This window comes from Pan troglodytes, chromosome 18 (genome assembly GCF_028858775.2).
Source record: "Pan troglodytes isolate AG18354 chromosome 18, NHGRI_mPanTro3-v2.0_pri, whole genome shotgun sequence".
Taxonomy (NCBI): Eukaryota; Metazoa; Chordata; class Mammalia; order Primates; family Hominidae; genus Pan; species Pan troglodytes.
Genome location: NC_072416.2, coordinates 68,889,620 through 68,903,197, shown reverse-complemented (window position 1 = coordinate 68,903,197; position 13,578 = coordinate 68,889,620). Strand labels below are relative to the sequence as shown.

The window sequence follows — 13,578 nt, the reverse complement described above, 5'->3', positions numbered from 1 at the left end:
AAGAAGATATTTATGTGGCCAACAAACATATGAAAGAAAGCTCAACATCATTGATCATTAGAGAAATGCAAATCAAAACCGCAATGAGATACCATCTCATGCCAGTCAGAATGGCGATTATTAAAAAGTCAAGAAACAACAGATGCTGAAGAGGCTGTGGAGGAATGCTTTTACACTGTTAGTGGAAATGTAAATTAGTTCAACCATTGTGGAAGACAGTGTGGCGATTCCTTAAAGATCTAAAACCAGAAATATCCTTTGACCCAGCAATCCCATTACTGGGAATATATCCAAAGTAATATAAATTATTCTATTATAAAGATACATGCACAAGTATGCTCATTGCAGCACTACTCACAATAGCAAAGACGTGGAATCAACCCAAATGACCACGAATGACAGATTGGATAAAGAAAATGTGGTACATATATACCATGGAATACTATGCAGCCATAAAAAGGAATGAGATCATGTCCTTTGCAGGGACATGGATGGAGCAAGAAGCCATTATCCTCAGCAAACTAACACGGGAACAGAAAACCAAATACCACATGTTCTCACTTATAAGTGGGAGCTGAACAGTGTGAACACATAGACACAGGGAGGGGAATAACACAGATTGGGGCCTGATGGAGTGGAGCAGAGAGAGGGAGAACATCAGGAAAAATAGCTAATACATGCTGGGCTTAATACCTAGGTGATGGGTTGATAGGTGCAGCAAATCATAATGGCACATGTTTACCTAAGTAACAAACCTGCACATCCTGCACATGTACCCTGGAACTTAAAATATTAAAAATTTTTTTAAAAAAGGAAGTGGGATTCCTTCCCCTAAATATTTCCCCACTAATGTATTGTAATAAAATATTGCTTAATCTCTTTACCTTGTCTCAAGTTCTCATACATTAAGTCTTTAAAAATTAAGATGTTACGAAAACAAACTAGGAGTCTTCAGTGTACAGGATACAGTGTTTAAAATGTTATTTCCTAATTACAAAAAAAAAAAATTATCCCTCTTTGCAATTGACCTATCATGTATTAAAGGCCTTGGAGAAGGCTGACATCAAGCCTTACCAAATCTTTAAAAGTCTGGCACACTCACAAAATGAAAGCAATTTTGAAAAACAGAATGTAACTAATGGGCTTGAGTGAGGTGTGTAATTGTAAATCAATTCTAATTAATGTCTTCCCATTTCTTGGTTATTATCTGCATGAACCCATTTATGTGAACTCACAAATGATTCAGCCAAGCAGGAAGGAAATGTAAGCTATTCTGAAAGACACTTCTTCTCCTGTTCCTTTCACCACATTTAATAGCTTAAAATAATAGGGTTGAGTTAACGGTGAGATTTTGGGGGACCCTGGGCATCTTGGAGCATTGATGAGGTATGGAGGACACACCCATAGGTGACACTCAATGAGTCACACTCTCATATAACTCCCTCCTTTTGAGGGGGTGTGGAACCTGTTACTTGCTTCTTATTAACAGAATATAGCAATGGTGACAAGATTTTGTAGATATAATTAAAATCTCTCAGCAGGTGGCTTTAATCAAAAGAGATTATCATAGGTGGGCCTGAACTAATCAGGGAAGTCCTTTAAAAGAGGGTCCTGGGGTCAGAGACAAAGCAGCAAAGATTCTCCCTCTCCCTTGCTGGCTTTGAAGAGGCAAGCTGCCATTAATTCTACGACCAAAAGGAAATGAATTCTGTGAACAACCAGGGGCGAGGGGCGGGAGGACCATGCTTGGAAGTGAATCTTTCCCTAGTAGATCCTCCATATAAGAACACAGACCAACCAACACCTTGATCTCAACCTTGTGAGACTCTGAGCAGAGAACCTAGCTCAGCAGGGCCCCAGACTCCTGACCTACAGAAACTGTGAGATCATAAATGGGTATTGTTTTAAGTCACTACATCTGTGATCATTTGTTACACAGGCATAGAAAACTAATACGCAAGCTGTGCCAGTGTGTCAGACACCAGAGGGAGAGAGGTACAGAGCTCTTTGGAAGCAAATTTCCAATCCCTGCTCACTTCTTGCCCCCAACGCTTTTGCTCTTTGACATTGCTTGCTGCCATCCTGCCTTCAACCTCAAATCAGGTTTCTGCCTGTGATTCAATCTCTGGCTCCCTATGAGAAATCTTTTTTATATAAAATTAATATATAAATAAATTTGCTCTTGGAGAGATGCAGTGTGGAACAGAACCTGCCAGGCTCTCTAACGTCCATCACAAAGAAAGACTGCAGAGGGGAGGGGGAAGGCAGAGCTTTATCCTCCATAGGGAAGCAGAGAATTCATAGTGATCTTATTGCAGATGTAAAATTAGGTCAGCGGCTCTATAAACTGATTAAAGCTCATGCTTCACGCTTCCAAGGAAAACAGCCAATACAAAAGGGAATGATCCCTGGCTCAAGATGAGAAGGAAGGAGAGCTCTCTATGTTCATAGTCCAGCCATATAGGATGCTTGGCCAAAATGAAGGTATAGAAAAGGAACAACCAAAGAAAGAACAGGTGGGAAATTTCCTAAAAGCAAAAACAGTAGACAGCCTTTGTAATACTGCCACGTAGACACAAACCAGTGACTTGAGGTCCCAAAGTTTATGAGCCTAAGCCACCCTGCTTCTCCCTAAATTCATCTCCATCTCCAGCTCTTAGCCCTCTGATACCTGTGCGTCTTGGATTTGACAGGCAGCCAGATTTTAAATCTTCTGTTTTGTGTCCTCTAGAAGTCAATGCCTCACCAGTTCAGGATTATCTCAACGCCTGGATCAGGATACACAGTTTGATCTGAAGACTCTTTTCCCATCCCCATTTTTCTCTAGGGTATTACCCCAACTTTATTTCTTCCTCTTTCCTCTTCCCTGAAATGTCTGCCTTTCGTTTCCTTCTCAAAGTTGCTAAAAGGCCACCTTCATTTCCCTTAAATCCTAGCCTTGCCCTCCTGCTTCCAGGATGATGCTTTAAAAAACAAAACTCATTCACATTGATTGATCTGTCTCATGGGTTACCCAAGCAACCGAAGTCACTACCTAAGGGTTAGAAAAAAAAAGACAGATTCTCTAGAGCAAATGGGTGGTGGTTGTTTTTGCAGTGCTAATCTGTCTTGTTTGAATGGGAAACATTTTGAGTTACTAAAATATCTTTACCTTTTTAAAAATGTCTGTATATGGGGGAAATATGAACTTGGTGAAGCATGCAGTAAATCTGATCTTATACACTGATCTAACTACCTGTGAAGAGAATATCCTGCTTATGTACTTGATTTACACAAGATAGAATAGAAAGAATTGTGAGGCTAGTTAAGGCTGTGGATCAACTGTTCATGGCTCTTGGGCCCAATGCCTCCATTTAGACTTTAAATCAAACATCAGGAAAGGATACCTGGGACTTGAGTCAGTTACATATTCATTTCAGTAGTGACCAGAGTCATTCAGCTCATTTTTGGTTCAAGGCCAGTTATCAGTCCAAACTAACTTGGGAAAACACTGCCCAAATTCTTTGCTCCACACAGAACAGAAAATAGCAGGTCTAATTTGAGTTCCACAAAAAATAATGGGCTTAGTTTGGATACAACTGTGAAAGAAGTTTCAATGCCAAGTAAAGGTGCTCTATTTTTCCGGATGGAGATGTATGTTCTGAAACCTGGTTCATGTGTTTCTGCCTCAACCCTTGGCCACACCACTGGCGAGGAGGCTTACGTAAGACTGGCTGCTGTGACTGAGTTCTATGGATAGTGAGTAGAATAAAGCCTGAGGCTTACTCTCAGTTCATTTCAATACAGTTTCAGGTTTTGGGAATTGGGGAGAAAAGAAAAATTAAAACTCCTGACCTATCTAGTCCCTGGAGCAGAATTTTTTCACACAGATGCATCATATGGCATTGAAGAAAAGAGTTCTCCCAATCCCACCCCTTGCCCCCAGTAAAATCCGTTACGGAAAAAGCATTCTGTTCCAATGTCACTTTAGTCCCTCACAGTGACAGCGTGCATAAAATCCAGTTTTATAAAATTAGCTAAAATAAAACCATGCAGCAGCAACTTTTCTTAGGTAATGTAACCCCTACCTGTCCTCAAAGGCCTGTTGACTCCTTGTATCACAATTTTAAGATATTTTAACTTAAAATCTCTTGTTTCTTCTGCGAAATAAATGGCCCAGGTATATCGCCAGGGTGACTGCCTATACATCTCTCTTGGGTCTTTTAGGACATACTGGATCTTTCTGGGTATCATCAAACTTCTCCATCCAAGAATAAGGGACAGCAGCATCTCTTTGACATCCATAGCCCATTTCTGCTTTGCCAATATCACTTGTGCATCTGGGGCCACCAATGCATCCTATCCTAGCAAGTATCAATGGGAATAAAGAAGAAACTTAGAAAATGACAAAATTCAAGAAGAGCTGAAGCTCTGGAGCTAGCTTTGGTGGAGAAAGAATGATGGGGGATGTTGGACTAAGCGAGAAATGCATAAGAAGGTGAGTGGAAACATAACAGTCAGTCCAGCTGTTTAAAGCACCTATCACTCAGGACAGGACTGCAGACCAGAAGTGACATGGGTCCCCAGGAGTTGTCGCCACTCACTGTGCCCAGGTTGGCTGGCACTAAAGGAAGCTCATGGAAAATTATCTGATCTTAGAAAAGTGACTTAATTCCAAGCCATTCAAAATCATTATCTCAGAGGACATTTATGGTGTTAAGTATTAGATTGGTGCAAAGGTAATTGTGGGTTTTGCCATTACTTTTTTTTTTTTTTTTTTTTCGAGATGGAGTCTTGCTCTGTTGCCCAGGCTGGAGTGCACTGGCACAATCTCGGTTCAGTCCAACCTCCACCTCCCGGATGCAAGCAATTCTCCTGCCTCAGCCTCCTGAGTAGCTGGGATTACAGGCGCCCATCACCACGCCTGGCTCATTTTTTGTATTTTTAGTAGAGATGGGGTTTCACCACGTTGGCCAGGATGGTTTCGAACTCCTGACCTCAAGTGATCTGCCCACTTCCACCTCCCAAAGTGCTGGGATCACAGGTGTGAGCCAGTGTGCCCAGCCTTTGCCATTACTTTTAATGGCAGAAACTGCAATTACCTTTGCACCAACCTAATATATCACTCTCCTTGTCCATAATAATGCTTTATCAAGAATAGATTCATGCTCAGCAGAAGAATCTTCTCTTTATAAGGTAAAATTATTTGGATTTGAGGAAAAGTGATGAGGACTGCAGGTACCAGAAGCATCATGTTGTAAAGTAGAGAGTACTACATGAGAATTATAAGATTTGGAGATTATCCTTACTGTTTATTTCTCAGTTTTCTTGAGCTAAGAAAGAATAAACACAAAAGAAGAATTCTTTTTCTGACCTTCTCAAAATAGAAAACAAGATATATAATAGATGGTGATGTAGGTTTGTTTTCTTGGAATATTTTCCAGGGCAATTAAGAGAAATATATTACATAGTTCCAAGACCACGACCAGATTCTTGTGGATCTTCCTGCGTCCATTCTTTTCTCTCTTGTTTCTTTCAAATTCACCTAGAGAGGTACTGGGTCTCAGTTCTGCCATTTATGAGCTATGTGATCTGGGATGGGAGACTTAACCTCTGTGAGACCTATAGTCTTATGTAATCAGCTGATAGTGGTACCCATTTGTACCAGTCAGAGCCCCAGCAGGAAGCAGATGGCACTCTCAAAATGATTTGAGATTGCAACAAAGGGACTAATTGCAAAGGTGAGGCAGAGTTTAAGGAAACAAGACAGGGTGAAGCACCTTAATGCTAGCAAACGTAGGGAGCTTTTACATCCCTAGATCTGAAGAGGCATGGCACACGGGTAATTCCTACAACCTTAGAAGAGTAGCCACATGAGAAGGGTACCAGAAAGGATCCAGGGCCTTCGGTCAAAGTGATGCTACCAACCCTTGGCCACTTACTGTGGAATAAACACCCCAACCTTTCCCTCCTCTCACTCTCTAATCCAGTCTTGATCCGAAGACTGTGTTCCTTCTGTCTTAGATTATAAAGTTCAATCCCTTGATGGGACTTTTCTCCCATTTGTCAAATCCAGCTGGAAACCAGAAAGCAACGAGACCCACTAACACGGTCTACTCTGGTCGGCCCCTGGGCACAAAGGAGGGTGAAGAAAGGATGGGAGCAGACATGGAGGCACCAATGGAAAGTACCAGAACACTTAAAAAATTGAACTTTTATGTTATTACTCAATGTTACTTTTATATTATTAATCAGTATTTACTGAGCCCAACCCCTATGATAGTTCTACAATGTATTACTCTTCAAATCTAAGCTAGACCTGAAATCCTATATTCTGTTTTAAGCTATTACCTTTCAATAGGAAAAGAGAGGTGTTGAGTGTCACCTTAATCCTTCCTGAGATAAACATTCAAATCAATCTCTCTACAGATTGCCCATAACCTTGTTCTTGTCTGTATTAATACATTCCTGTTGTCTGTCTTTATTTCTGTTTACACTATGTAAATGTTATAGAATCATCAAACTTTAGAAATAGATTTGAGATAACAGATTAAATTAGGGATACCAACTACTCTTTCATTCCACAGATATTTACTGAGCCTGGATTTTATCATCCATGCCAACTGTAAGTGATGAGTAGTGGCGACCTACAGCATTGCACTGAGAGAAATTGAAAGCTGTACTCATACAAGCTAGGAAACATGACTATTCCAGCTGAGGGAAAGGAAGAGTGAACCCACATACCAGAAACTTACTTTATCTCGCCAAACACAAATATGGGATGCCTAGTTAAGTTTGAAGTTCAGATAAACAATGAATCATTTTTGGTACAAATATGCCCCATGCCATATTTGGGGCATGTACTTAAAAAATGATTCATTGTTTATCTGAAATTCGAACTAAACTGGGCATCCTGTATTTTTACTTGCTGAATCTGGCAAGCCTGACCCTGACCTTGGACAAGGTTCTTGGCTAACATTTCCACTTGGTAGACTGGGAATCTAAGACCCATAGACAGCAAGTAACTTTCCCAACTTTACACAGCTAGTTAAAACAGAATCAGAACTAGAAGTACTTTCTGCTGTCACATATGGTGCCCCCTCTGACTTACATCATAAACTTCATGAGGATTTAAGTAAATCTGTAAGCCACCTAGCAAATCCTTGCAGGCTGCTAGGCCCCTAACGAGCTCTTTCAGATTGATTGAAAATATGACCTGGAAAATGTCATAATGACATTTCATAATAGTGTTGTGTTAGTTTGTAATGTACAGTATATTACACAAATTCATCAAATGCTTGCAGAATTAATACTACCATGCCACCATTCTTATTCAAATTTTAATAGGAATGAGCATCTATATTTATATGCAGGAGTTCCAGATTAGGCAGTTATTTGGTTTTCTACAAATACAGAAAATCAATGACAATCCAAAAACCTATTACAGCTAAAAAGTGACTTAAAATGTAAAATGGGAATTTCTACCTTTTCAACCACTGAAACTACTTCTTTATTGAAGCTGAAAGATATTCAAAAGGAAACACATTTTTTGCCAGAGATTTGTTGACATATCAACAACCGAGTTATCCTACAAATATACCCAGGGTTCAGGACATGGAAGAATCCTAGGGTTATTACCCATAATCCCTATCCCTTTGAATTGCCCATTATTGAACCATTTATTTGGCTCCAGTGGTCAACAGAACTCTCTCCCCACTGCACAGCTACAGCTCCAAAGGAAAAGATGGCTTAGGTGTGTGAATAAAGAAAGTAGTGATATTACATTGTTTATTATCATAGTGCACTCAGATGTGATGACTGACTACCATCCATGGTAGGCAGAATAATGGTCCCCTAAAGATATCTACACCCTAATCCCTGAAATCTATGAATGTGTTATGTTACATGGCAAAGGAGAATTAAGGTGGCAGAAGGAATTGAGCTTGCTAATCAGATGACCTGATGATAGGGAGATTATTCTGGATGATTGCAATTGGTCCAGTGTAATCACAAAGGCCCATAAAGTGGAGTAGGGTGACTTAAGAATCAGAGTCAGAGTGATGCAATGTTAGAAATACTCTGCCAGCCATTGCTGGCTTTGAAAGTTGAAGGGAACCATGAGCCAAAGAATGGGGACAGTCACAGAAGGTGGAAAAAGAGAAGACACAGATTCTCCCACAGCGCCTCCAGAAAGAAACAATTTTCACCCACAAAGACCCATTTTGAACTTCTAAAGTCCAGAACTATATAAAATAGTAAACTTGTATTGCCTTAAACCACTATGCTTATGGTAACTTGTTACAACCACCACAGAAATGAAAACACTGCATTTCTAGAATGGTCAATTATGTGTTAATATCAATGTCAAACAAAACATTTAGATATTAATATCACTCTCAAGCATAAGAGTCATAAAAAGTAAGATATTGAGATGATCAACCAAAATAAACAAGAAAATAGCATTGCTATCTGGAACCAGATAGTAGACATTTTTCCAAGGATGAGGCCAAATAAGTGTAAATAGAAGCCCTAACATTTTCTTACGATATCTCCAATGAATTGTCTTCTGCACCTCTCGAGGTAGGAACATTCTGCTTTGAAGATGATCATGCTTGAAGCTACAATCTGTATCTGACGCATATTTCAACTTGTTCTCCAACATAGCTGCTGAGTTTAACACAAAGCCATATAGAGGTCATTTCTATAGAGCACAATAAATACCATTATGTGTTGGACGGATGGATGGATCACTTTTCTCCCCTTGCAAGGTAAGACATTGTCATGAAGAAGGTAAAGGACTGGGATTCAGGAGTCTGGTCTAGCTCCTAACTAGCTGTGAGATCTTGAGCAAGTCACTTCACATCTCTGGGCTTTGGTTTTCTCACTGTGAAAAATACAAGATGAGCTCTAAAGCTCCTTGGAACACAAAGGTCAAGGATGCTAGAGACTGGGGTGATGATGGGAAAATGCAGGAGATGATCAATTCAGAAAGTCCTTAGAAAACAGGCAAGGGGTGAATTCAAGCATTTTGATGATCCCTACCAATGTTACCACAGCCCTGCTTTGTCTATGTGGATTCAGTAGGGCCAGGATGAATCCTGGAAGTTTCCAAGTGGTACTACAGGATAATCTTCCCCTTAAGCAGGAGATCCTGGTGATGGTGCCCCAACAGCTGGCACCCTGGTCCCTGACTCAGCCTAACTCCCACAGCAGAGCTGGTCAGAAAAAACAAGCATGCAGATGAGGAGGGCATGGACAAATGAGGTCATACCACATGAAACTTCTAAACTCAGTGCCTATGTAAAGCAATGGTCAGTAAGGAATTTTCCTCATTGGCCTGCTTTGGCAGGTCTGGAGAAATACCATGCTGAGGTCTTACCTTCCTCTGAGGCTGCTGCGCACATGCGCCACAGCCAAAGGCAGATTCTGGCCCTATCAGACCAATTATTTCACAGGACATAGGAGTACCTAGTCTGATGTTCCTTTCATTTCCATTACTATCTCACTCAATCACTTCTGAATGTAGTGACAGGACTTGGCTTCCTTCCCTAGAGAACTCTGCTCACTGTCCAGTCCTTATTGCCTTAAAGAATTTTTTTTTTTTTTTTTTTAACTAATGGCTACAATGTTTTTTCTCGCTTCACTTTAGGCCATGGCTCCTGGTCCCTGCCATCCCGGAAGATGGTGACTAATCCTTTTCTCTCATTGATATGGTTACCCTGAAAGTATTTACAGACTGTGGTCACCTCCCCCACAGAGGCCTTTCTTCTGGGAGGATATAAATTACTTCTTCAGTCAGTCCACTCAAGTTTGTTCTCCCAACCTTCATATCATTTTTGTGGCCTTTCTTTTCTTTCTTCTACATTTTATTTCCCTCTTAAACTGTGGGGATGTGAGCCACAGCTAACTTTCCAGATGTGGTTAGAATCTTCTTGGGTGAGGCAGAACCATCCAGTTCTCCACCTCCACCCCCTCGCCACAGACCTTTCCTTTGAAAATGGAATTGGAATTGCTGTGTGTACTAGTCTGTTTTCACACTGCTGATACAGACATACCTGAGACTGGGCAATTTACAAAAGGAAGAGGTTTATTGGACTCACAGTTCCACATGGCTGGGGAGACCTCACATCATGGTGGAAGGCAAGGCGGAGCAAGTCACATCTTACGTGGATGGCAGCAGGCAAAGAGAGAGCTTGTGCAGATAAACTCCCCCTCATAAAACCATCAGATCTTGTAAGACTTACTTGCCATCACGAGAACAGCATGGGAAAGGCCTGCCCCCATGATTCAATTACCTCCCACCAGGTAGCTCCCACAACATGTGAGAATTCAAGATGAGATTTAGGTGGGGACACAGCCAAACCATATCACTGTGCATACCTCGTTTGGCTGGTCATCTACTTTCTGCCGTAGGTGTCTTTCAGATATGTCCATTCTGCAGTTAGCTAGTCTCCTTCTCACTTGGATCTTGGCTGTTTGAATCCCTGCCTGAGTAAGGAACTGTGTATTTAGCACAACTGCATCTCATCCTTGGCCTGCAGCTCCTGTCTCTCAATGGTATTCTTCACCTGGCCATTTGATTCTATAATAACTTCATATGGGGGGTGTGTGTTTCTGAGCTATCTAATCTGGCTGTCACTAAATACATATGTATAATTACTACCGCATATCAGACACTGTTCTTAGAAAATTCTTGCTTTGGGAGAATCTCCAGGCATCTTGAAAGACATGACTCACTTCCCACACTGCCACTACCTGCAGAGATCTCAGAGCATTTATTTCTAAACTCAGAAGCATTTGTTTTTGGTCTCAGCTCCAGGACTTGGCTGCGTCATGCTATCCTAGGCAGAGGATTTTGGGTCCTTAGACCCAGGCTGATCAGTGCAGTGGCCGTTAGCCACATGGGGCTACTCAAAGTTAATGAAATTAATCAGTAAATAAATGGAAAAAAGACAAACAAAAATCAAATCAAGTTTAAAATTTGGTTCCTGGGTTTCACTAGCTACATCTCAAATGCTCAATGGCCACAGTGGCTAGTGGCTACCGTGTTGCACGGCACAGATATGGCACATTTCCACCATCACAGAAAGTTCTAGAGGAGGGTGCCACCCCAGGCAGCTGTGTCCCACAGTCTCCCTTTCTTTATGGTCCTCAGACCTCACCACCAGGCAGTAGTTCTCCCCATCCCTTGTGCTACATTTTCCATAATCATCAAACTGTTTGTATCAGTGGAGATGGAGAACAGATGGTCCTCACCTTTATGCATCCAACACACACTTCCTGAGCTCCCAGTATGAGCCAGGCCCTGGTCCTGTCTCTGGGGATAAGCAGTGAATAAGGATCTGTCCACCTGAGGCTTCCATTCCAGTGGATGAGAGAAACAATTAACAAGTATCTACATAATAATGTGTCCGTGGAAAGCCCGAATGCAAGGAAAGGGACAGAGAGAGGGCCATTCGGGAAGGCCTGTCTCAGGTAGAGATATGCGAGCAAGCATTTGGGCACAGTGCGGAAGTGAACCACGTGACATATAAATTTCAGTGTTAGTTACGTGAAGTTGTAAATAAAGCCATGGGTGTTGATGAAAACACCTAGGGGGCAAATGTAAAGAAAGGAGAGAAGGTTTAGAGCTCAGTACCAGGGGACTCCAACATTCCCTGGTACAACACTTCTAAAAAGTTGAAAAGAGGCCAGATGCAGTGGCTCATGCCTGTAAACCCAGCAATTTGGGAGGCTAAATTAGGAGGATCTCTTGAGGCCAGGAGCTCCAGACTAACCTGGGCAACATAATGAGACCCTCTTTCTACAAAAACATAAAAAATTAGCCAGGCACGGTGGCATGTGCTTGTAGTCCCAGCTACTCGGGAGCTTAGGCAGGAGGATTGTTTGAGCCCAGGGTTTGCAGTAAACTATGATTGTGCCACTGCGCTCTAGCCTAGCTGACAGAGCAATATACTGTCTCTAAAAAAAAAAAGTTAAAAAGATACTAAGCTTTTATTAATCTCACTTTAATTATTTACTCATGACTCCTTGGTCCAAAAACTCTCCAAATTCATTTTTGTAATGGGTAAGGGTGGACATTGTCTATTTTACTATTCACTGTAGAATCCCCATGGCCTAGCATGGTGCTTGTATAAGCTCATTAGGTAGTTGGTGAATGAATGAAGGTTGAGAGAAAGGGGATTTGAGCTCATCCCTTTCATGACCGTCATTGCTGCCTTCACAGTCCATGCTGGCTTTAGAACAACCATACCCATGACACACCAGGACCCCAGAGTTGGGTGTCCCAGAGGTATCCAAACAAATACCCATATGCTCTGTTCTTCCTACTTGTAAGCACCTGACTTATCTCCAGACTCAATCTTTATACCACTGTATCCACTGATGATGCTAATCCTAAGTAACAAATATGCTTGTCTATGCACTCCCCAAAGATGGTGCCATTTGTAAGGCAAATAGTTACGCACCATTACCTTCTAAGGCTTAAGGCACCCATTGCACAAGGAACAGCTGGGCAACATCACTAAGCCACCGATGGTAACTGAGTACAACCTCGGTTTATCAGTCAGACAACGGTGGTTTTCTTAATGGGAGTGGTTTTTCAACTCCGTAGTATTTGGAACTGTGAGTGAGCATGTAAATGAATGCATTTGCTCCAGGAAGTTGTTCACAGGACTTATTTGGAGACCTGAACCTTGCATGAATTGCTGCTAATCATATTTAATCTGGAAGTATGTCCTGATGTCCCGAACACTCTACCTTCAAAATTCATCTTACATCCTTTTACGTCTCCCTATCTCCAATCCAGGACCCTGGTCTGAGCCCAGATATCATCTCTTGGACTCTGCTAGCAGCCATGGAAATAGTACCCTGCTTCCACTCCCGCCTCTTCTCATTCCATTTTTCAAGTATAGACACAGCTTAAGGGACAAACAAGATTCAAAACATGAGATTTCCAAAAGTAAATTTTCAAGGTACTCCTATGGGAAAGCGCCGTTGAGAATATCCTTCTCAGGTTTAGCACAGTCCCTCAAGGTAAGCACCTTCAACCCTGCTTCGACTGCAAAGAGTTCTTTAAGAAGGTATGACTGAGAGGTCTCCGCTTTTCCTTCTTCCTATTAAAAATGGCTCTTAGATGCTTTTATTCTTAGTGAGGCCATCCTATTGTAGCACCAATATAGTTATATAAGCGCATCGTTTCATGCTCTATTCACCTTCTGAATCTTCTAACCCCACCTCCCTCAGCTGAGAAAAGAAATACTATGGGTTTAAATCTATCCGCTATCAGCTGCAGCACGATAATTCTTACCCTAGGGCCCCAAACCCTCATTTCAGACGGACTAATCCAAACCTCTTTCGGAGGCAATGCTATTTCCTTCACTACCTGGTTTGGCCGTGTGCTGAGCCCCAGTTATATTTAGGCAGTGGAGGGGAAAAATAGGGATATTAACCTCTAACACTGATGAAAATAATAGCCACAATAAAATCCAGATGAAAAACGCAGGGGTAGTAATTATTCGGCTCCACCTTACCCCAGAGGAAATAGTTTTCAGATAGAGCCTTAGAAATTTGTAAAAGGCTGCTCCATTTTTTAATAAG

The 13,578-nt window shown here is 41.6% G+C and overlaps 1 long non-coding RNA gene across 1 annotated transcript; it reads left to right on the top strand.

Annotated features, from left to right (window-relative positions):
• The first annotated feature begins 1,946 nt into the window (after positions 1-1,946).
• On the top strand, positions 1,947-6,417 carry LOC107968743 (uncharacterized). Its single transcript, XR_001710141.2, has 3 exons — positions 1,947-1,995; positions 4,207-4,477; positions 6,056-6,417. It is a non-coding gene; the product is annotated as an uncharacterized LOC107968743 (long non-coding RNA).
• Positions 6,418-13,578: the final 7,161 nt, after the last annotated feature.